The sequence below is a fragment of the Dermacentor variabilis genome, chromosome 3, assembly GCF_050947875.1.
Source record: "Dermacentor variabilis isolate Ectoservices chromosome 3, ASM5094787v1, whole genome shotgun sequence".
NCBI classification, from domain to species: Eukaryota; Metazoa; Arthropoda; class Arachnida; order Ixodida; family Ixodidae; genus Dermacentor; species Dermacentor variabilis.
Window position 1 is genome coordinate 473,574 of NC_134570.1, and position 25,133 is coordinate 498,706.

The following is a 25,133-nucleotide window of genomic DNA, read 5'->3' on the forward strand; positions in this document are numbered from 1 at the left end:
TGTACAACACACGGCGCGAGGCAACGGTGTTATTGTCTTTGCACTTTATAGGTAGCATCACGCCGACGGCAAAAGTGCCCCTGCAGTGTCCATATATTCGCTGTCGCAATAAAATGTCGTTGATGGGAGGGGGATTCCGATGGGACAGTGTGCAGTAACCTTCGCGCTGATACTCCTCAGCGGTTTAGTTCCTGTTGCGGTGGCGCAGTGGCTATGGCGTTCGGCTGCTGAGCATGAGGTGGCTGGCTTTGTGCCCGGCTGCGGCGGCCGCATTTCGATGGAGGCGTAATGCAAAAATGTTACTGTTCGCAACTTCGAATTTGGGTGTAGTGTAGCACGTTGTACACATTCTTTAGCTCGCTAATATAGTCCATGTTTAAAGTATAGTTGAAAACTCCGAGGCAACAGGCGCTACTGTTGGGAGCTCGATTTTGCATTGGAACTATTTGCAGTGTACTCTTCAATAGTCTGTTGGCTATCAGTGCGTCTAAACCGCACTTCACAATTGCAAAAAAAAATATACACGATTAAAAAATGTGACGCCCTCTCCTGTGATACCATTTTGCAAAGTAATTGTTACCTGTTAAAGGCATACACCAAAGAACACTCACCCCTTACTGCATGATACGCATGGAGCAACTTCTACAATAACAGAATCGAAAAAGAAAATTCACCGACGATTACGCTGCTCCCTGGTGCCAAATTCGAGCGCAGCTCTATACGTTGTTGCAAATGGGTCACAAGCCCCAAGGGTAGCGTTGGCCTGGCGGCCTGGGGCACAACTGGAAGCATCCGAAGGTTCTGGCAAAGCATGAGTCGACTGCTAACAGAACAACTTGTTTATTCTAGCATCGCAAAAGAGCGGCCGGTCAGGTCGACCGAAGTGGAGAGACGGGAGAGCACGTTACTCGACGGAAGAATTCGGAGCCTCTCCCTTGACGTCCGGGGGCAGCTGCTTTTATACTCTCGGAGCTGAGGGCAAGAAGGAGCGGCTCTGGATGGGGCGCACGTGACGGCGGGGTACGGACACGCTGAGAGACACGTTGAGACTAGAATGTGACGCATCCGCCGGGCCGGCGCCGGTCAGACCTCCTCGCTTCACAGTTGGGCAGCTCCTCTCCTCGGCTGCCGCGCTTTGACAAGCGTGGGCACCAACATGCACACACACACACACGCACACACAAAGACACGTGGCATTGAAACATGCCTGGACGCGCTTGGCGGGGAGGCGTTGCGGCAGCGCTGAACGGGCCAAAATGTCCGCCGCTTTGAACGAAGCCCCGGCGTCCGTTGCATCCGCGCCGGCTATACCGCGCGTCGTAGGCGAAGTGTAACAGACCGCCCCGCTGGGAGAAGGAGATCCCGATGGTCAGGGGACTGCATCCGCTGTCCGGAGGGATGTCGCTCGATGATGCTCATAACCGAAGTCGGTCATCCCTCGGCGTCTCTTGAGCGCAGCGCACAGAGAAGGCCTCGTTCTCGCGTTCAGGTTCACACAGGACACTGCAAAGTGACTTCGGGAGAGTTGCCATTTTTGTTCTCGTTTCCAGCAAGCGTTAGAACTACGCCGAAACTCAACCGCTCAGTCAGCAAGCACGACACAATCCACACTAAGCCATGCCAGGCTCTTTCCCCTTTTATACTACTGGCTAGTTCCTTACAGTCTAGCATCACTCAGAACGCGTCCACAAATTGGAAAATTGCACTAAAAAGCACGTCATCACTTTGAAACACTAAACAAAAGCAATATGTTAAATATCCTGCCTCAGGAAGAAAACATCAGTAACAAACAACTTTGAGGCTGATTCCTACTTTAGGGGCCTCGACTCAAGCCATCGGCGTTACCGTTGAGACTCCCCTTTTTGTAACGCACCTCAAAGGAATATTGTTGCAAAGCGAGGCTCCAGCGCAGGAGGCGGCCATTTGTGGAAGAGATGGTCTGCAGCCATTGGAGAGGGCAGTGATCCGTCTCCAAGCATGCGAAGCGGAGACCGCAGCGAGCGACCGTGCACCAGCTCAGCTGGCGAAAACCCCGTAGCCGCATGCGGCGTGGTCCTTAATGCAAACATCGCCCCAGGCAGACACAGCTCCCAGTCAATTTGTTGTTCAAACCGCAATGCTCTCAACACGCGCTTCATGATGGAGTGGAGCTTCTCAACGGAATTCGACTGTGGGTGGTACACTGAGCTGTGTAACAGCTTTATCCCGCACCTTTAGAGAAAGGCTGTCGTCAAAGCGCTAGTAAACACTGTGCCCTGATCTGACTGGATTTCCGCAGGAAAACCAACTCGCGCAAATATGGACAGTAGTGCATTGACTATCTCAACTGAGCTGAGTTCTTTAAGCGGCACTGCTTCAGGGAACTTTGTCGCTGGGCAGATCACAGTCAAAAATGTGTCTGTACCCCGTGGTTGTTACCGGCAGAGGTCCCACTGTATGGATAACGAGCCGTCTAAAAGGCTCCGTAATGATAAGTACCAACTTCAACGGCGCCCTCGATTTGTCCCCTGGTTTGCCCACCCGCTGACATGTGTCACATGTCCTCACAAAGTGGTCTGCGTCCCGAAAACACCCTGGCCAATAGTACTCTTGCAAGAGACGGTCCTTAGTTTTCTTAACTCCTAGGTGTCCGGACCACGAACCCCCACGCGACAAGCGCAACAGATCCTGACGGTAGCACTGAGGCACGATCAGCTGATCGAACTCCACTCCCCTGCGGTCTAGATACTTCCAGTACAGGACCCCACCTCTTTCCACAAAACGCGCATTTTTCCTGGCGATACCTTCCTTGACATTGCAGCGCATGTTTTCTAGGCTGCCATCCTTTTTTTGCTCGGCTATCAAAGCCGACCGGCTGACTTTTAGCAACCTATTAAGTCCATCTGACGTAGGCGCGATGAGCAAATCTGCAGATAGCTCTTCTAAATTTCCCGTGTCCGGCATTTCCTCGCCAGTATCTTGTGCCTTCAACGCTACAGGCTCAATTTTAGTCAGTTCGGACGTGCTCTGAATATCAGCTTGCTGCGCCTCTGACCCTTTCTCATTGTTCGACAACGTCGGCCCCGCAACTACCGCCTTTGCAGCGAGCTCCCGAACTCTCGATCTGGTTAAGGCCTGAACGCTAGCCTCACCAAACAAAAGCCCCTTCTCGCGCAGGAGGTGATCGGACCTGTTCGAAAATAGGTACCGCTAATGGGGGGGGGGGGGGGGGAACATAGATGACACTGCGGCCTCCGTCTCAAGTGCTCCGAAAGGTCCTTCAATAAGCACTTTTGCTACGGGCAGACACACGCTATGAGCTTCCACGGCTTGCTTGATCCATGCGCACTCGCCCGTGAACATATCGGGTTCTACGTAAGAGGGGTGAACTACATCCATTGTAGCTGCGGAATCACGGAGCACTCGGCACTCTTTCCCGTTCACGAGGAGGTCTCGCATGTAAGGCTCGAGAAGCTTCATGTTCTCGTCAGTGCTGCATAATGACAAAAACACGACTTTTGTTTTTGTTTCTGGACACTGTGCCGAAAAGTGACCCGGCTTCTGACACGTATAACAAACGCGCGCTTGCCTGGTCTCGAACCGCTTTCTGCGTTCGGCTTCGGCAGCCGCCGTCTCCTTCCGTTCGGTCAGACTGCTTTCACTCGCATCCGCACTACGTGTGTCCCCCCTTGCTCTCATGGGCGTGAACTTCGGCCTCTCAAACTTGGAGCCAAATTCACCCTTTTGACCGTCCTTAGCTCCGCGAGCCCGTCGCGTCACAAACTCCTCGGCTAGCTCGGCGGCTTTAGCCACCGTACTAACGTCTGGCCTATCCAAGACCCAGTGCCGCACGTTCTCAGGTAACCGACTATAAAACTGTTCCAGCCCGAAAGACTGCAGAACTTTCTCGTGGTCACCAAACGCTTTCCCTTCTTTGAGCCACTCCTGCATGTTTGACATAAGCCTGTAGGCAAACTCTGTATATGACTCACTTCTGCCTTTCTCATTTTCCCGAAACTTCCGACGGAACGCCTCCGCTGACAGCCTGTACTTTTTTAGCAGACTCGATTTCACTTTGTCAAAATCCTCTGCCTGCTCTCTATTCAAGCGAGCTACTACGTCGGCCGCCTCGCCGGGTAACAAAGTGAGAAAGCGTTGTGGCCACGTTTCCCGAGAGAACCCCTACTTCTCGCACGTTCGCTCAAAGTTAACCAGGAACAAACCAATGTCCTCTCGAAGCTTAAACGGCCGCATCAGGTCAGTCATTTTGAACGATACTCGTTCTCCTGCACCGTGTGCCTGACTTCCATTACGAGCGCGTTCCATCTCTATCTCGAGACGCTTCATTTCCAAAGCGTGTTGACGGTCGCGCTCCTCTTTCTTTCTCTTTTAGCTCTTTTTGCGTCTTTCTCTCCTCAATGGTCTCAAGGCATTCCGACAGCTCGTCATCCTCAGCTTCTAACTCAAGAATAGCTCTTAGCAGTTCTGGTTTTCTGAGTTTGTCTGAGACATCCAGACCCAACTCTCTTGCAAGCTCCAGCAATTTCGGTTTGCGCAACGACTTCAAATCCATGGCTGCTCTGAATGCCGTTTTTTCTACTGCTTACTATTGTCTTGCCGCAAACTAACCCGGCAGCAACGACAACCACAATTACCAGCTCTGTTTTTGACACTAACAAAAGCCTGGCAAAACTCAGAAGAAGAAAGTCCCGCACTCACCAAACCTCGCAGCCAAGATTTCAGCGCAGTCGTTCCGCTGCAGGCAACCGGTCATCACACAGGGCTCGTTGCACTGCTCCCGGATGGTCGTTGGGCTGCTCAGCATACAGTCAACCGCATAGCTTCGCTGCTGTCCTCCGTTGTCGCGATCTCACTGCTAGCAGCCAGTTGTTGCAATCTGACCGCTGGCACCAGTTGTTGCATCTGGGTTGCAAGCCCCAAGGGTAGCGTTGGCCTGGCGGCCTGGGGCACAACTGGAAGTATCCGAAGGTCCTGGCAAAGCAAGAGTCGACTGCTAACAGAACAACTTGTTTATTCTAGCATCGCAAAAGAGCGGCCGGTCAGGTCGACCGAAGTGGAGAGACGGGAGAGCACGTTACTCGACGGAAGAATTCAGAGCCTCTCCCTTGGCGTCCGGGGGCAGCTGCTTTTATACTCTCGGAGCTGAGTGCAAGAAGAAACGGCTCTGGATGGGGCGCACGTGACGGCGGGGCACGGACACGCTGAGAGACACGTTGAGACTAGAAGGTGACGCATCCGCCGGGCCGGCGCCGGTCAGACCTCCTCGCTTCACAGTTGGGGAGCTCCTCTGCTCGGCTGCCGCGCTTTGACAAGCGTGGGCACCAACATGCACACACACACACACACGCACACACGAAGACACGTGGCATTGAAACATGCCTGCACGCGCTTGGCGGGGAGGCGTTGCGGCAGCGCTGAACGGGCCAAAATGTCCACCGCTTTGAACGAAGCCCCGGCGTCCGTTGCATCCGCGCCGGCTATACCGCGCGTCGTAGGCGAAACGTAACAACGTGTTTTTGTTTCGCGTGTCAATATTCCGTATTATGATTATACAGGTACACAGCTTATGTTAGGAAGGGAACGCTGTGAGTAGCGCGCTTTGTTTACATACAGACGACGCGTGCTACTCTCGCGGCACATCGTAGCCATTCTCGCCGTATGGCCCATCGTGCGCGGCACCACGATTTCTGACGCTTTTGTTCCACCAAGGACGACAGTGACTTTCTTCGTGGCAGGAAAATCCCGCCACCAGTGTCAGCTGCGACAACACCCAAAGGAGCGTCACAAGTTGTTTTATTGCGAAAGCAATACTGCTCGCACTTTCGGCCCATCGGTGGTCGTGGCGCCTCCTTACACAGCTGCGCGTCACGTGACCGTGTGACGTCACGCCACACCGAGAGACGGGGCCCCAGCTCGCGGCAGCGATGGTGGAGGCGAAGCCTTGCGCGCCGCTGCTGCGGCGCTACCGAGAGAGGGCGTTCGCTGGTGTGACGTCACGCTAGGAGGATAAATGGGGCTACAGCTCGGCTCCTCGCAGTGGTCGGCGCGCTACCTTGCGCTATGTCGGATGATGTATAGCCATAAGTTTAACAAAGGGCAACCATGTCCACACCATCAGCCGAACCAAGGCGCAGCCAAGGGTATTGCTTTCGCAATCTTCCAGGCATAACCAAGCTAAGCTTCCAGCCAATTTTTTTCATCCACTTTCATAACCATTAATTCATTTCCTTAATTCAATTAGTAAGTACAAGTAATTTCCCCTATGTTTCCTTCGTGTCTTTGTTGGCTTCTCATGATATATTTCACAAAGTTATTCATGTATGCGCTGCACCACATTGTTTCTAAGCTCGTCTTGTCGTGGTTCTGCAGTATTGGATCTTGCCGTAGAGTGCGGGAGTTAGCCGACGTTGAGGAGGATTTTGAGATGAAACTGAAGGTTTATTTGCATTATTTACAATAATAACACAAATAATTAACAGTCATAATGTCACTGACAGCCTGCAGAAAATCGGCCACTGCGGCCCGTGGCAGGAAGGAAAAAATTTACAGTGACTTAGCTCGGCTATGCCAGGATATACGTAGCAAAAGCTAAGGCATAGCATGGTTAGCCTTGGTTAATCTTGATTGCAAGTCCAGGGTAGTCTGGTTGTCTAGTTGTGTTTAGTGGTGCAGGTTGAGGCAGCTCTTCATTCTGCCTCTCTCACTTTCTGTCTAGCTGTGTTGCGGCGTTTAGCCAGTCGTTCGGTGCGCTGTTCGTCTGTTTCCTGGGCGATTCGTTTCCTCTTCATCTCGTTCCGATATCGATTCCAGGCCTCCTCCTGCTTATTAGAATTGTTGCCGTCCATACTGCCGCCGCAACCGTAGTTGCGGCGCACGCGAGCTTTCCTTTTCAATCCTCCGACATGTTACCAGGCATGTGACGCAGCTGGCAAAGCGAGCGGAGGCGAGCGCAAGTACAGGGAACGCGGATGAAGTCATACCAAACGTCGACGGCCACAGAGTTTCATATTAGTATACCTAGAGGGAAATCTGGCGCTGCGATCGTTAAACCATCATGGGAATGGTGGGACGTACAGGCTTCGATGACTGGCGAACTAGTCTACAAGTATTTATTGGCAGTTTTGGTTTCGCTCCAAGCGCAATTGCTATAACCTGCAGTGGGACAGTGCTACGCAAAGCTCTCTGCCATTAACACCTTGCTCCACACCACCATTAAAACTTCTACGGCGCGACATTGGGACAACGCCGAACATCGACAAGAGCGCCAGTAAAGTTTCGTTCGTTCTCTGTCTTCGCTTCACCGTTGGAACTTGAAGCTTCTCGGACGATGATCGGCAGTTGTTGATCAAACGCAGGCAGGAAGCGATGAGATCAGATGTACAAGAATTATTTATAGGTAAACTTTTCTATATACATGGCAGGTAAAACAAATACATTACAAACTTGAACAACTGAGAAACAAAGTCTCACTCTTCGACTGTCTCAATGACTGTTAGAGCCCAGACTCGTTTTAATGTACATAGTACGGAGGCTCACTGATCTATCAGCAATCCTGATTTCAGCCAAGTCTGAGGGACAGCATGTCGTCCCGATTTTCATAGCCCAATTGCACAAAGAAAAAAAAGGCGGTAGGGCCGTTGGCCCGTCCCACAGGTTCAGTTGCCAATCAGAGTCAACCGTTTGTTAAGCCACAACCCACAGGAATGGGCTTACTCTTCAAAATAAACATATTGGAAAACAAAGCTCTTTTCCTTCTTCCCTAAAACTCCGATGCCCTCTCATTTCTTCGTAGTCAGTGACGGGCTCAGCAAAACACGCCAGGCCCGAACAAGTTATCGCTAGGCCGCCTCAAATCCCAAGGGCGTCTCTGGGCCGCAACCGTCTCGGAAGCAGGGCCATCGATACCACGTAGTGCGGGCGTACTCAAAGTTTGTCCGCGTGGGAGACTGATGGCCCTCCTTGTCCTTCAAACTTATTGTCGACAAGACAAAGTTCTCCGAGTGCGTGTTTCCAAGACGCCGTCGTCCGAATGCACTCTTTACGTGTGCACCGCATTCCTACAGCGTGCACTGTAAGCTGGCCTTCGACACCACACAGGCAGTCGCACCCAACAACAAGGCTGGCGATTGCGTTCCGGACGCGTAGAAGATTAGGTCCATGCTCACTGCATGCGGAACGGGGTCAGAGTTGCTAAGCCCTTCTTAACCTCGGCGGCGCCTCCAATTAGTCAGGCACTCGGGAGCCACACCCACAATACCTTGTGCAGCGGTCCCTTTCAAGGCTGGTCTGTGTGGACTCGTGTGACCGTCGGCGGACTGCCAACACCGTGCGCACAATGCCGACTTCCCGGAATCGGCACTCGCCCTCCTGGCACCTGCCGCGACGATTCACCCAACACCGCGCGGTGCCTGTGACCCCAGATAACACAGCAACTGTCGCCCGGCTGACATGGGGGGAAGTGAACCCCCTCTTATACACAAAGCACGTGGCTGATTCGTGACACTTAAGAACACGAACAATCAGAGCGACCTTACACGTCCCTCCTAAAGAGTAACTGGGCTCACAATGTGCCCAGCTATACAAGAGCCAAAGGGCGCTGTATCGTAAAATTTAGGCTCTGAAGGTTCCGTCAAAGAAAATTGACATACGCTGCCCAACACGGGTGCTGCGGAGCCCGTAAGGAACAGGAAAATGAACTAAAAGGACCACGAAAAAAAAACAATTTTCTCACAGCGATAAAAGAAAAGGGCGAAGGCTCAACACAGTCATGGCAGTGAGCATGCAAAAGAAATACTCATGTAAGTACAGGAACACTTTCCAACGCGCTGCACTGTACAACAGCAGAAAAGTGTCATATACAGGGTATATACATAGTATGTACACAGTCTTATAACCCTCACACACATGGACGACAACAACCATCGAAAGTTCCATCAAGGCTGAACTGTCCCACGCACACTTCCTTCGGGTGAACGGGAACATTCACGCCTGTCCTAGCTGGCATGGCTGTTTCTGTGTATCCTTTCTTTTCTGCTCTTTACTCAGTTGGCTCCCATGAACGATTCGAGAGCCTTGACAATGCATGAGCATTGGCGTTACTTGTTCCTTTCCGGTGACGCACCGTTACATTGTAGCGCTGTAGTGAAAGCGCCCATCTTGCTAACTTGGCCCCCTGCGGGGTGCTGGTTGTCAAATATGACAATGGGTTATGGTCAGAGACAACATTTTCCACTGCTCCGAAAAGCCAGTAGTCAAATTTCTTGAGTGCCCAAATAATATCAAAGGCTTCTCTCTCTATAATCGACCAGCGCGCCTGTGTCGGGTTAAAGCGATGGCTAGCAAAAGCGATCGGCTTTTCTTTTCCGTCCGCTGACATTTCAGCTAAACAGGCACCGGCCGCCGTCGCCGACGCATAAGTGAATAGCCAGTACGGCTGATGAGGCTCAGGAGTGTACATGGCGACAGCCTGACAGAGAGCTAGTTTCAGACTTTCGAACGCGCACTGCGCTTCTTTCGACCATGGAATTGAATTAGGAACCCCTCGCCTTGTCAAAGCTGTAAGCGGGCTAGCCACGTCGGCGTAGTTTGAGACATAGTCCCGATAATATCCGCAAAGCCCCAACAGACTTCGCAACTCTTTCTTTGTGTGAGGTGGCACAAGGCCTTCTATGGCAGCTCTCTTGGTTGCCCGATCTGTGTCAAAGAGGAGTACTTGGTCCCCGACATTAAATTCTTTAGTCCGTGCCCTCTTATTGTAAACTTCAGCATATTTGCTCTGGCACTCGGTGCCTGTCAACTCAGCTACACTCGCGGCTAGTTCTAGTTGCTCCCGCCGCTGCTGCAAATACTTGGCAGGTTTCTCTCTCAGAGTTGAGGGCACCGCGATTTCACCCGTCCAAGTTTGCTGCAATATTGATAGGGGCCCATTGGGGTTCCTGCCGCACAATAGCCTGGACGACGCCACCCCGGTGGTATCATGCGGCACTTCGTGATACGCCCACAGAACAAATGGGATCAGCTTGTCCCACTTTCTTCGGTTCCGTTCCATTACATGATACAACTTATTTTTGAGGACGCTGTTCCATCTATCAACCACTCCGTTGCTCTCAGGGTGTTCGGCAGTGGAGAACCTAGGTGGACAGCCCAGTTTTTCTAACATTAACTGTGTCAGTTGAGATTTAAAGTTAGTTCCTTGGTCTGAATAGATCGTTTCCGGCACTCCAGTAAAACTGAAAATTTTCCGTAAAGCCTCGCATGTGGCCCTCGCTGTCAGGGATCGGAGCGGCACTACATCATTGCGTCTTTCTTCTGGTAGGACCAGCTGCCTGACTCCCGCTAAGGAATCCCAATGGTACAAAAGTCCGTCTGACACGAGCATGCCAGCTTTGCCGTTTCTCGCATCATACCAGACCTTTTTCTGGCTTTCATCGGCAAGCTGAGCAGCTTGAAATTCCTCCCGCTGACTGGGCACCCCATTGATATCTTGTATCAAACTATTCCCGTGCAATATAGGGATTTCATCTGTCATTTCTTCGCAACTTAGACCGCAGTCTGGCTCAGTGTTATCGACCATTTCGACTGATCGGACCCCAACGGAATTGGCCACCCGCGGACTATTTTCTCCTCCAAACTCCTCTTTTTCCTGCGCCTGTAGTAGTTCCCAATCTTCCTTTGACAGCAGGCAGTCAACCCCGTTTGCAAGTTCGTCTGTAACCGCGCACACCAGATCGATCCTCTGCGGTTGTATCACAGCCCCCAGGCGATGCATGCCTACGGGCAGCGTAGCTAGGTTAGCTCGAATGGTGTTTCCGAATGCCGACTCGAGTTTTACTGTTCGTGATGGCTCCTGTAAAACGACGGGCAACATACTTTTACGGACCACCGTTATCTCACTACCTGTGTCCAACGCAGCTTCTGTTGCTACATCCCCGCACACGATAGGGATGAGGTCCAGCTTTGACCTCCCTGAACTAGCATTTTGAGCTAAGACTTGTACTCTAGCGCTTAGCACCCTTTCTTGCTCTGGTGGAGGTTATTCACTTACAACAGCAACCTTCTGTACCCTTTGTTTTTGCACAGTCGGCGCCTTCCCCTGCTGTTCTTTATTTGAAGCTTTTGGGCAGTCTCTGGCTAGGTGACCCTGTATATGACACACGTGGCATTTTAAATTTGTCCTCTGAGGGCCAGCTAGTTTTGCGTGCTGCGGCAATGAGGCTGTTGCGGCTGGCTTAGTTGCTCGTCCTTTCCCTTTAGCTTGCTCGAAAGTCTCGAGCACTTTCGCCACCGCCACTGGCTTAAACCAATCTTCGCCCTCCCGCAAAAGAACATATTCAAGGGCTTCTGAGCTTAGACTGGCTTTCATACGGTCAGCGACCATAAGCTCCGTCACAGCTTCTTTTATGTTTGCATTGCGAGATTGAAGGTAATATGCCAAATAAGTTCTAGCGCGGGACGTGAACTGAGCCCAAGTTTCCTCCTTTCGTTTAGATGCCTTTTCAAACCTCTCCAAGTATTTGGCTGGCGTGAGCCTAAGTTCATCTAATATCGCCTTCTTTACAGTCTCATAATCTGTACATTCCTCGTCATTGAGGCCACGCAACAGATAACGAACCCGCTCGGCCAGCGCAGGCATGATCAAATGTACACGGCTATGTGCTGGTACTTGAAAAGATGCAAACAACTTTTCGACCTCATCAAACCATATCGGAACGTCAGCGTCACACGGCAACCGGTATGCCTTAAGCACTTTAGCACATTGTGCTATTCCATCCGTGATGGCACCGCGCCGATCGCTTCCTTCCGATACCGAAGGCGGCCTGCTCGACTGCTCAAGCTCCACTCTCCGTAGAGCAATGCGCTCGCACTCTAGCTGTAGGCGCACCTTTTCCAGCTCCAGCTCCAGGCGTCTCACCGCCATGGCTTCTGGATCCGTCGTGCTCGGAGCCTGCGCAGCGCCTTGCGCCTCACTATCCATTTCAGTATCCGACGTCTCAGACTCGGTCTCTCCGACGCGTTGCAGCTCCTGCCGTCTCTGACCCTCTGTTTGTTCAGATGCAGTATCGATGTGTACGTTAGCCTCAATCACATTTGCTATTCTGCGCGTGAACACCATTAACCTCACTGAACAACAGCCATGCCAACCTAGACAAAACGCAAGGAATCCCGCTCACCCGTTGCTGCTGGGGGCGCCGCCTGACGTCCTTGTCCAGATGAATTGCAACCCTTGCGGAATTCGCTGGTGGCCCTCTGATTCCTTGCGCCTGGCTCGCCGCTCGTTGCTCGTTGTGGGGCTTGCCGATCCTGTCGTGCTGCGCCAGTAAAGTTTCGTTCGTTCTCTGTCCTCGCTTCACCGTTGGAACTTGAAGCTTCTCGGACGATGATCGGCAGTTGTTGATCAAACGCAGGCAGGAAGCGATGAGATCAGATGTACAAGAAATATTTATAGGTAAACTTTTCTATATACATGGCAGGTAAAACAAATACATTACAAACTTGAACAACTGAGAAACAAAGTCTCACTCTTCGACTGTCTCAATGACTGTTAGAGCCCAGACTCGTTTTAACGTACATAGTACGGAGGCTCACTGATCTATCAGCAATCCTGATTTCAGCCAAGTCTGAGGGACAGCATGTCGTCCCGATTTTTATAGCCCAATTGCACAAAGAAAAAAAAGGCGGTAGGGCCGTTGGCCCGTCCCACAGGTTCAGTTGCCAATCAGAGTCAACCGTTTGTTAAGCCACAACCCACAGGAATGGGCTTACTCTTCAAAATAAACATATTGGAAAACAAAGCTCTTTTCCTTCTTCCCTAAAACTCCGATGCCCTCTCATTTCTTCGTAGTCAGTGACGGGCTCAGCAAAACACGCCAGGCCCGAACAAGTTATCGCTAGGCCGCCTCAAATCCCAAGGGCGTCTCTGGGCCGCAACCGTCTCGGAAGCAGGGCCATCGATACCACGTAGTGCGGCCGTACTCAAAGTTTGTCCGCGTGGGAGACTGATGGCCCTCCTTGTCCTTCAAACTTATTGTCTACAAGACAAAGTTCTCCGAGTGCGTGTTTCCAAGACGCCGTCGTCCGAATGCACTCTTTACGTGTGCACCGCATTCCTACAGCGTGCACTGTAAGCTGGCCTTCGACACCACACAGGCAGTCGCACCCAACAACAAGGCTGGCGATTGCGTTCCGGACGCGTAGAAGATTAGGTCCATGCTCACTGCATGCGGAACGGGGTCAGAGTTGCTAAGCCCTTCTTAACCTCGGCGGCGCCTCCCATTAGTCAGGCACTCGGGAGCCACACCCACAATACCTTGTACAGCGGTCCCTTTCAAGGCTGGTCTGTGTGGACTCGTGTGACCGTCGGCGGACTGCCAACACCGTGCGCACAATCCCGACTTCCCGGAATCGGCACTCGCCCTCTTGGCACCTTCCGCGACGATTCACCCAACACCGCGCGGTGCCTGTGACCCCACATAACACAGCAACTGTCGCCCGGCTGACATGGGGGGAAGTGAACCCCCTCTCTATACACAAAGCACGTGGCTGATTCGTGACACTTAAGAACACGAACAATCAGAGCGACCTTACAGCGCCTATAGACTTGACGATGGATTACAATTCCGGCTTCCACTTCGGTTGCGGAGAAGCCAGGAAACACTCATTCATCGATTACGACTGGGTGTGGCATACACCCACCGATACCTTCACAAGATTGGACAAGCACGGGACCCTGAATGTAGCGTCTGTCACACTCTCGAGACAATAGCTCACGTACTTTGCGTATGCCCTCAATACGCGGCCGAACGAAGAAAACTCAAATCTACTGTTGACAGCTTGGACTCGCGCCCCTTTTCAGAAGAACAGCTTTTGAGCGCGTGGAGGATTGTTGACTGTGCCCAAAGTGCCATAAAAGCACTTTTGAACTTTTTAAGTGAGACTGGTTTAGACGATCGCCTCTAGAAGCTGTGAGACGTGTAGTCAGTGCGAAATGTGTTTGCGCAATAACTTTTTGTGGCACGATTACTTCTTGTATGGACAAGATTACTCTTACGTGTATTGCGTCTCCAGTGCGCATCCGCATATTGGACAACGTGTATATAGTATCTCATTGTATCATATCATAATCACCCGCCACCTACCTTTCCCTATATTTACCACCTCCCCATTCCCCAGTGAGGAGTAGCAGGCTAGAGACACGCTCTCCAGGCCGACCTCTCCTCCTTTCTCTTCATTAAAATCTACTGCTCCTCCTCCTCCTCTGCCTTTGTTATGTTGCTCGAAGTGGCGATAGCGCGCTGGGCCAGTGACTGGGACGATGTTCGTGCCGCGGTGTGGTGTCGAAGCCCTGACGAGAAAGCGACGGCATCGTAAACCTTGAAAGAACATGTTTTCAGCGTTTGGCCCTTGGTTTGTTAAGTGTGTTAGGTTGGCGCTGTAGCGTTACGTGCTTTATGAAAGTTCAGAATAGGAAGAAGAAGGCACTACTGGTACAAGACATATACAGTTGTACTTCTAGTGGCTTCACAATCAAATTTTATTGAAGGCTTCCTTATGCATTGCTCGTTTTTGTGCTCATTGAAATGCGTGTTTTAGGACTTTGAGAACACAAATTTACTTGTGGTAGGAAAGGTTACTGCCTCCTGGCTGTACTCTAGTGTCGCAAAATGGGTAAGTGCAAAGCCATGCCATAACACTTCGGAAGCGGTACATCAATACAAAATATGATGAAGCATACTCGTAGGAGGTCAGTAGCGTCCTAGCTAGCACTGCAGCAGATGTGCTTAAAAGTACTTGAAGACGTTCAGCAATCGTGACCGCCGACGCAGCCTTTCGAAAGAGCGAGAGAGCTCGCAAGTGCCTGTCGTCTGCGAGAAAAGTCTCGCGTTCGCAGCGAGCAGGCGTCGTAGCAGACGACAATTGTAGCATTCCGCTCAAGGGCGCAACGCTCTCACAATACAACGTTTTTATTATGCGACGCATATTAACGTAGGTTTCGGGCCTTCGCGCGACGCCCGGCGGTGGCCACCATTGACCCTGAAGTGGGGTCACGTGACATGACGTCACGTGATGACGTCACACAGGCTGCAGATGGGGCCTCATATCGCGCCGTCGGTCGCCTCCCGGCGGTGGCCACCATTGACCTTCAAGTGACCTTCAAGTAGGTCACGTGACATGACGTCACGTGATGACGTCACACCGGCTGCAGATGGGCCCTCATATCGCGCCGTCGGTCGCCTCCCGGCGGTGGCCACCATTGACCCTGAAGTGAGATCACATGATGTGACGTCACGTGATGACGTCACACCGGCTGCAGATGGGGCCTCATATCGCGCCGTCGGACGTCGCCCGGCGGAGGCCTCCACGCTTCGGTTCGCGCCGTCGCGCGCGACGCGGCGGCGGCGCCACCATCGCTGCATCACGTGATATGTGACGTCACGCCAGGGATGAAGCGGCGCGCGCCCGCCGTCGCGTCAGTCTCTGTGCCCGCAACCCCGCCAGCGTCTTTGCGCCGGGCGCGTATGCGGTCAAGATGCCTCCAAACGCTAAGGATACGCTAAGGTTAAGCCCAGTGGATGCTTCGCATCCACTGGGCTTAACCTTGATAAGTTTCCAATTTTTTCCGTAAATACTTGATGAGTATCTTGATATAAGTACATGCACGGTTGTCATTGCTGTTGCAAAAATAAATGAATAATTATTACCTGGCGTTAAATCGAGAACAGAATCGCACAAGAATGCATACCCTGGCGTGTCCTGGTGATAAAACATAGTAAACCGTGCTTCCATCTCAAAGTCATACAAAGTTTACGTAGCGTGTTGTACATTATATAACATACTGCAGAAATAGAACCAGATATTACGCGATAATATTTGAGTATAGCTTTGTTTACTGTGCCACAAGCAAACGCCACTAAACATCGAAGTCAATCCGAAGCCTGTACTTTCCATCATTCCAATGTAGGTTGAGGCAACGCTCATGAGAGCCCCCGTAGACACTAGCGCCACATTTCCCTCTAGAATGTTTATTTAGAAACACTATGGCGGTGGCGGAAAGGCGCGGCGCTGCGCAGCGGCGGAACACCTGTGGCTTAAAGCCCCTTAACCTTCGTAATGTAGTGCCACGCTTTGAAGAATGCCGCCTCCTCGCACGCTCTGGCCAACGCCGCGTCGCTATTGGCCTAATAGCATCACGTGGGCGCCGTGCATCAGCGCCATTTTGCTCGAGAAGTGTCTACAGAGTGGCGAGGAGCGCATGTTGGCGCTGCTGCTACGCTCGAGCAGTGTAGGCGGCGCCACGGTCGAGGAGGGAGCGCGAAAGAGAGGAGAAACGAGGAGGAGTGAAGGCGGAGGAGAGTGTCACTACTTTACGAAGTTTAAGAGGTTTTACTGTGCCTCGGTGCTAATAGTGGCGCATGCGCAGTAGCGACTAGGGAGCGAGAGAGAGAGAAATATCCGCGGCGAGGCGCGCGTTGTGACGTCATGTGCCTCCTCGGAGCACCGCCACGGCGAAATCGCAAGTTCGCGGCCAGTAAAGCTTTCGCTTTAAAAATAATTGACTGAAGTAATGCATGTCTATTCTCCCTGTCTCTCGCTTTTAACCCCTTCAGTCTCTCGGGGTCACGACATTTTCGGCCACCCGCCGAGCCCGCTTAAGTGTCGTCATTTTCCTCCAATGGTAGGCGCCCGTGCAAGTGTCGTCACATTCGGCAGATGGGGTCGCTCCAAGGGCTCCACTGTCGGACGGGTAACTTGTTACCGGCGTTGCCTTGGTGTTTCCTCGCGGCCTGAAAGCGCTCAGCTGAAGGAGAAGAGTTGTTTTCGAACGACCTTTCAAAGCTGCAAAACAGGTTTGCTCGGGACCAATGTCACTACCCGGAACCGTGTCGGGCTCCCGTTGCACTTTCGGGAAGAATCAAGCAGGATGGAGACAATAGCTCGACGTGCGGCGCACGAGGTTGGGGTCACCAGCTTGCCTGACAGGTCTGGGAACGTGTTACACGCGCTCCTGCGCACCCTAATTGGAATGCGACTGCGATTGGATGTGGTCAGGGAACTGGAGCGATGCCAGGAAAAGGGTCCGTATCTAACAGCAGCAATATCCCGCCCGGTTTCAAATCAGTACAGAGGCGTATAATATTTACTATTCGGTTGGCGTCCTCACGAAAGTAGTTTCCTGGTGCCGTTGGGATCGATCCGTTACACTTTCTCACAAATAAATACATTTAAATTTACAATATTGTTACGTGAAGCTGAAGCCGAATACTATTTACAATTTATTTACAGGGAAGCTCACGGAGGCCAAAATGGCGACGCTATATCAAGCCGGCACACACGCCGTCTTCGTCCTCCTCAGTGCAGCCACACTGTGGCGGCTGTTCCGTAGCATCACCCCCGGCTGTAGAAGCACCGTCCCGGTGCTTAAGAGGAAGCTTTAGCTCGAGTGCTCCTATCTAAATACATGTAAAAGGAGAATTCGTTTTTCTCGGCAACCACTGCACCAAATTTGACGAGGTTTGTTGCATTTAAAAGACAAACTTAAAATCTAGTGACTGTTGGTTTCGAATTCTTGAGTTAGGTCGTCAATTTTTTATTAAAAATTGGCAAAAATCGAAAATTTTCAAAAAACGAAACTATCAAGTTTACAACTCCGTAACTCAACCACTAAAAATGATAATACAATTCTGTGAATTGCATCTAATAGTACATCTAAAGCGGACAAAATTGATTATGTTACACATAAATATAAAAAAAATTTAATCATAGGGAAATACAACTTTTGCAAAACCATTGTAACCAACGTAACACATTCACGTAAGATGTAAAATGACATATTGAATTTGTCCGCTTTGAATGATCTAATGGATGCCGTTTACAGAACCGCGATATCAGTTCTTGATGCAGAGCTATGAATTTGTAAACTTCGTGCTTCTATTTTTTTCAAACGGTCAAATATTTGAAAAACGTTTTAGGAAAATTGAAGCCTAAATCGAAATTCCGCTTGCAACAGTCACTAGAATTTAACTTTCTCTTTCAAATGCAACAAATTTCATCAAAATCGGTCCAGGGGTTAGAACGTTTTTGCGTTTTACATGTATTTGAATAGGCCGGGTCGGAGTTGGGCCCGAGCTAAAGCTTCCTCTTAACCTACACATCCGCGGTGAAAGGTGTGTGGTATGGTTTTAGTCTTGCCACGTGAACGATGTCACTTGCAGCTGATGATGACGCTGAGATCGGCGGGGATGATTTCATACGTGACATCGGTCACTTGTCGTACCACACGGTAAGCGCCAGTGTAGCGCGACAGCAGCTTTTCGGAAAGGCCCACACGTCGAACGGGTGACCAGAAAAGCACCATGGGAACCCGGAGAAAAGTGCACGTCACGACCGTGGCAATCATAGAGGTATCTCTGATGCTCCTGTGAGGCCTCGAGACGGGTGCGGGCGAGCTGGCGCGCGTGGAAGGCGTGTGCGATCGCGTCGCGGGCGTATTCAGTGGCGGAACGTGTGGCCAAGGGCAGCAAAGTGTCCAAGGGCAACACGGGTTCTCGGCCATGTAGGAGATAGAATGGTGAATAGCCGGCGGTGTCGTGACGCGATGAATTATATGCGAACGTCCCATATGGTAAGTGAAGATTTCAGTCGTGGTGGTCGGTCGCAACGTACTTGGAAAGCATGTCGGTGATGGTCCGGTTGAGGCGCTCCGTGAGGCCGTTGGTCTGTGGGTGGTAGGACGTGCTGAACTTGTGCTTTGTCGAGCAGGAGCGGAGGATGTCCTCGACGACTGCCGACAGAAAGCTGCGGCCACGGTCAGTGAGTAAGTGGCGCGGAGCACGGTGCACTAAAATGATGTCATAGAGCAGAAAGTCAGCAACGTCAGTAGCGCAACTTGTCGGGAGGGCTCTGGTGATTGCGTACCGCGTAGCATAATCGGTAGCGACGGCGACCCATTTATTTCCGGAGCCCGAGAAAGGAAATGGTCCAAGAAGGTCTAGACCAACACGGAAAAAGGGTTCGGGTGGGATGTCGATCGGCTGGAGACATCCAGCTGTAGGTGTGGAGGGCTTCTTCCGGCGCTGACAGGGCTCACAAGCGGCAACGTAGCGCCGCACGGAGCGGGCGAGACCCGGCCAAAATAATCGACGGCGTACACGGTCGTATGTGCGCGAGACGCCCAAGTGTCCAGCCAAGGGAGCATAGTGAAGTTGCCGGAGGACAGTCGAACGCAGGTGCGATGGAATGACGAGCAGAAGGTCAAGGCCATGTGGACCAAAATTGCGGCGGTATAATGCTCCCTCCTTAAGAGGAAGCTTTAGCTCGGGCCCAACTCCGACCCGGCCTATTCAAATACATGTAAAACGCAAAAACGTTTTTATGAGGCAACCCCTGGACCGATTTTGATGAAATTTGTTGCATTTGAAAGAGAAAGTTAAATTCTAGTGACTGTTGGAAGCGGAATTTCGATTTAGGGCTTCAATTTTCCTAAAACGTTTTTCAAATATTTGACCGTTTGAAAAAAATAGAAGCACGAACTGATATCGCGGTTCTGTAAACGGCATCCATTAGATCATTCAAAGCGGACAAATGCAATATGTCATTTTACATCTTACGTGAATGTGTTACGTTGTTACAATGGTTTTGCAAAAGTTGTATTTCCCTATGATTAAATTTTTTTTATATTTATGTGTAACATAATCAATTTTGTCCGCTTTAGATGTACTATTAGATGCAATTCACAGAATTGTATTATCATTTTTAGTGGTTGAGTTACGGAGTTGTAAACTTGATAGTTTCGTTTTCTGAAAATTTTCGATTTTTGCCAATTTTTAATAAAAAATTGACGACCTAACTCAAGAATTCGAAACCAACAGTCACTAGATTTTAAGTTTGTCTTTTAAATGCAACAAACCTCGTCAAATTTGGTGCAGTGGTTGCGAATCTTTAGCTCGAGTGCTCCTATCTAAATACATGTAAAAGGAGAATTCGTTTTTCTCGGCAACCACTGCACCAAATTTGACGAGGTTTGTTGCATTTAAAAGACAAACTTAAAATCTAGTGACTGTTGGTTTCTAATTTTTGAGTTATATTGTCAATTATTTATTAAAAATTGGCAAAAATCGAAAATTTTCAATAAACGAAACTATCAAGTTTACAACTCTGTAACTTAACCACTAAAAATGATAATACAATTATGTGAATTGCATCTAATAGCACATCTAAAGCGGACAAAATTGATATGCTACACATGAATATAAAAAAATTTAATCATAGAGAAATACAACTTTTGCAAAACCGTTGTAAGCAACGTAACAAATTCACGTAAGATGTAAAATGACATATTGAATTTGTCCGCTTTGAATGATCTAATGGATGCCGTTTACAGAACCGCGATATCAGTTCTTGATGCAGAGCTATGAATTTGTAAACTTCGTGCTTCTATTTTTTTCAAACGGTCAAATATTTGAAAAACGTTTTAGGAAAATTGAAGCCCTAAATCGAAATTCCGCTTCCAACAGTCACTAGAATTTAACTTTCTCTTTCAAATGCAACAAATTTCATCAAAATCGGTCCAGGGGTTGCCTCATAAAAACGTTTTTGCGTTTTACATGTATTTGAATAGGCCGGGTCGGAGTTGGGCCCGAGCTAAAGCTTCCTCTTAAGGAGAAACATCCGCAAAGAGGCGTCGCCAGGAGCTGCCTCCAGACGGTCGATGAGGGCTCGTAATGAAGGATCGCGCCGTTGCTCGTTGCCGATTTGAAGCAACTGGGACACAGAGAAAACGCAAGCGATGGCGTCCGCATCAGACGGTTCGTCGACGAGGTAGCGGGACAAACAATCGGCACCTTGGTGCAAGCGTCCCGTCTTATATACCACGGAGAAGGTATATTCTAGCAGGCGTAACGCCCAGCGAGCGAGTCGTCCCCTGGGGTCCTTGACCGAGGATAGCCAGGAGAGAGCGTGGTGATCAGTGATGACACAGAAGGGGCGTCCGTACAAATATGGACGAAATTTCGCAACAGCCCACACAAGAGCGAGGAACTCGCGCTCTGTGATTGAATAATTGCGCTCGGCGGGTGATAGACGTCGGCTGGCATAGGCTATAACGCGATCATGTCCACGCTGGCGCTCTGCTAACACTGCTTCTATGCAGTGACCAGTGGCATCAGTTCGAACTTCCGTTGGGGCAGACGGGTCAAAGTGGACCAAAATTGGAGGCGTGGTAAGGAGAGTAGTCAGCTGCGAAACAGATGCGGCATGTTCAGGACCCCAACAAAAAGGGGCGTCTTTCTTGAAGAGGACGGTATGGGGACGTGCGATGGTCGCAAAATCCTTCACAAAGCGTCGGAAATAAGAGCACAGCCTTACGAAACTACGAACGTCCCGTATCCAGCTTTTCTGGACATGAGGGTTTAGTTCGCGTGAGTGCCACCACGTGGCGTACTAACCTTAAACTTTTCAAACTTCCCGCGGTGACGCGTGATGACGTCAACCAAACAAAATAAAAAAAAAAATAAAAGCTATCCCTGCGCATTGAACTTCGCCACAATGCTTGTCCCGCCGGTGTTATCAGTGTTCTTGATCAAGCGTATTCGCTCGTCGCCTAGAAATTACTCGTCATCCTAAGAGCGTTTAGTCGCGACGAGCAATGGTTGATTCTGGGCTTTTGATGCGGTTCTTTCTTTCTTTTTTTTCTTTTCCTTTTCTTTTTTTCATTCTACGGAGTAAAGAAGCTAGCCTAATCGTCAGAAGTAGTTCGGGGCAGCCTTTCTTCAGTCGGCATACATTGTTAACGTCCGAACATCGCACAGCGCCTACTAGAGACGCCGTCGTGGACGGATTTTGATTTTCCACTATCGAATTCGTTAAGGTGCACAAAATTATTTCACTAGCGACATTGCAATGCGCACACATGGGCCACCGCCGCAGCTGCAAATCTAGATGTGCTTAAGCATTAAGACATATGCATGGATAAGTTGGTTTTTCACCTTAACACAAAAGTCACGATACAAGAGTTGAGCAAACTGTCCCTGTGTCGTCGCAGGCTGTGAGACCGGGCTAGTTGGTATTCCATGCTAAAGTGACTAGCGCAAGAGTGGACACGGGACACTAGAGGCGACAAGGATAAGCGCGCAAACATCCAACTGGGCGCTTGTCCTTGTAGCGTCTTTAGTGTTCCCTGTCCACTCTTGCACTAGTCACTTCAGTTTGTGTCGTTGTCCGTTAGCACGCTATAGCCGAAGCTGTTCGCAATATTACGTCTCCATTTACTGGCCACCTGGTCAGGTACACCATTGGGTACGACATATACAGTACTTGCAGTTAGTTTCCAAAGTAGTCTCCTATGGCGGTTGTCCACGTGCGTGAAGCAAGAACGATATTTAAAATTATTGTGCAGTAATATATGCGAGATTTGTGTGTTCTCCCCATTCTCTACCATGTTGCCGTTCCGCCTTTATTATATAGCCGCAATGTAGACTAGCAGCTATCGAACGCCATAAAGGCTATCCACATACTCAAAGACCTCGCGCACAACTCCTGACGCTTAATTGTACTCAAGAGTTGTGCGACTGCCCAGGACATCCTTAACGAATGTTACATAACACATTATGAGGTTTTACTTGCCAAAACCACGATTTCATTAGAAGGCACATCGTAGTGGAGGATTCGAGAATAATTTAGACTACTTGGGATTTTTTAACGTGTGCCTAGCCCTAAGTACGCGGGTTTTCGCATTTCACACCCATTGAAATACCGCTGCCGTGGTTGGGATTCGATCTCGAGACCTCGTGATTAGCAGCCGAACCCAATAAAAGCTAAGCAACTACGGAGGGGAAGGAATGTTGGCAGTAGGAGAAAGGTGACAGCCGGAAGGTGAGACAATTTGTTCCAATCCTCATTATGCGAAAATCGGTACCATCTGTTTTGTCGAAGAATGACACCGTAGAATGCACTGTATTCAATGAGTGAAAAAATTATGCGAATCCTATGTATGTGCGAATCGATGTAAGCAAAGCTTTCTGCGTTTGATATCATTGTCATGCGTAATCTCCACAGAGTACGCAGGCACTCTCTAATGAAATGCTGTCAATGTTTGCCTGGTTACGCCTGCCATTGTGATGCAAATAAACGGGCGCCTTCAACTCTTTTTCTCAGAAAGAAACGCTGAATGAAATGCTGACGTGATCCTAAAGAAGATCAACAAGCGCCGAAGTGCTCGATCTTACGACGCCCATATTCGTAAGCTTATATTCGTGATTTTTTTTGGGGGGGGGGGGTTGCGCTCTTGTACCCTAGAAATGACCCTCGGACGTCTCTGACGTGCTCGTTTTTATTCTCAAGTACGCAATGAAAACTCTCATCACTGCAAGTTCATGATGTATTGGTGGCAGGCCACCATGGCGTGTCGCGCAAGTATGACCACGCTGATTCGTTTGGGTTGACATATACTATTTTGTGCGTCATACTTCGCCACATTCATTTTTCAAACTATGCCAGAGCTCGAAAAGGGCGGCCAACTCACTACGTCCCTTTCCTCTGTTTACTTCCGCAAAATGTGTGTTTATCGCTGTGGTTACCAAATACGCCCAGCGGTATGCTACGACACAAGCCTTTCTGGCGGCTGAGCAACTGAAGTCGCAGGCTTTATTCAACATGGCGTCGACGTTCTATATGGCTATCCTCAATTACTTTTCGCGGACTTCGCTCACCGCCTTCTCTCCAGTGTCATCTCTTACGCTACTAGCTCCTGCTAGACACAACACAAACACGCAACGACCTTAATGAAGTATCAATTACACGCTAATTGACACACTGTCGACGTATATTTCCGCTGAGCACCAGGATGGGAGCGTTGTCCTGTCTATGGTGACATTATCCGTCTACAGCCTCGCTCAACAACACCGCTCGTTACTCATCACGTTTTTTTTGTCGGCAAGAGTATAGTGTATTTCCTCCGAATGTGCTTTCGGCTTTAGACGTGACCTTGCACGCCCGCTTATTCTGGTACGTTGACGGCGACCGTTGTCGTCAGGATGCCGCCTCATTCTGAGCTTCGCAGTCACCAGAGACCACAGAAAGCTGTCTTCACAAACAAACCACCGAGATTCGAGCCCATCTCCCAAATGCTCCATCTTGCATTTGGGAAATGGGCACGCTAACCATTACGCTACCACCTGCCTCCACCAATTTCTGTTTATCTATCTGCCTGGAGCAATTGCCGGACTTGTTCGCCAGGCTAAACCCGCCTGCTGCTACAATTCACCACCACCACCATCCCACTTCACGTTTTTGCCGCAGGCGCAGGCAGAATGGATGCAGAAACGAAAAAAAAATAAAGATTGCTTGAGCGGCCAGCTGACACATGACCTTAACTTTGGCAGGTTATTCTCAGTGGAGCGCATGTAGGCTTGCGGCTGTGTGCAGATTGTGGGTCGCCTTAGCTTTATTGTAAATTTGCTTTCACCGACTCTTTTCAGCTAGAACTCAAATGCCGGACAAAAATGATACCTACCGTTGAATATTTTTTCTTGGTTTCAACCAAAAACGCTGATTTACACAAATAGTGATCTTTTTAAGAAATGGCATAAGGATACTACATTTCGGGTCATGTCGTTGTGTCAGTACGGGCCGGCACCACGTATCGACGAAAGGGCATTGCCGATGCACGCGGCAGGTTACTGAATGAAGAAATCAGGAAGCGACTGTTTTTCAGTTCTCGCAACACATTGTAACAGACACGAAAGGCACGGACAAGAAGAGAAGAAAGAGAGGACGAAGAAAACGAGGAGTTAGAGAGGCCGGGCTGCGCTACGATCACGCTACCATCCTCGTCCAATTCTCCTGTAAATAAAACCATTTCTTCGCAACTCCTCGTAACAGTTGTGGTGAAAGGTGCTGCGTAATCGACACCCGAAGACGGAGGCTGAACCACAAGTTCTTCGACGGAGCCGTCGCCTTGCTGGACTCCCACCGAATCTACCGGAGTTGAATATGTCCCACGACGCAGACGAACAGCGGCCCATTCCGACTGCTGCCCCAAGTTATGCTCTGCAACTGAGAGATGCGCGTCCCTTCGCCGGAAGATCGGACGAAGACGTCGAGGAATGGCTCATCCATTATCACCGGGTGAGTGCCGCCAA

At 50.1% G+C, this 25,133-nt stretch overlaps 1 protein-coding gene across 1 annotated transcript in view; it reads right to left on the reverse strand.

Annotated features, from left to right (window-relative positions):
• LOC142575075 (kinesin-like protein KIF12) overlaps positions 1-25,133 on the reverse strand; it is a 769,060-nt gene that overhangs the window by 292,925 nt on the left and 451,002 nt on the right. The gene's annotated exons all lie outside the window — the stretch shown is intronic.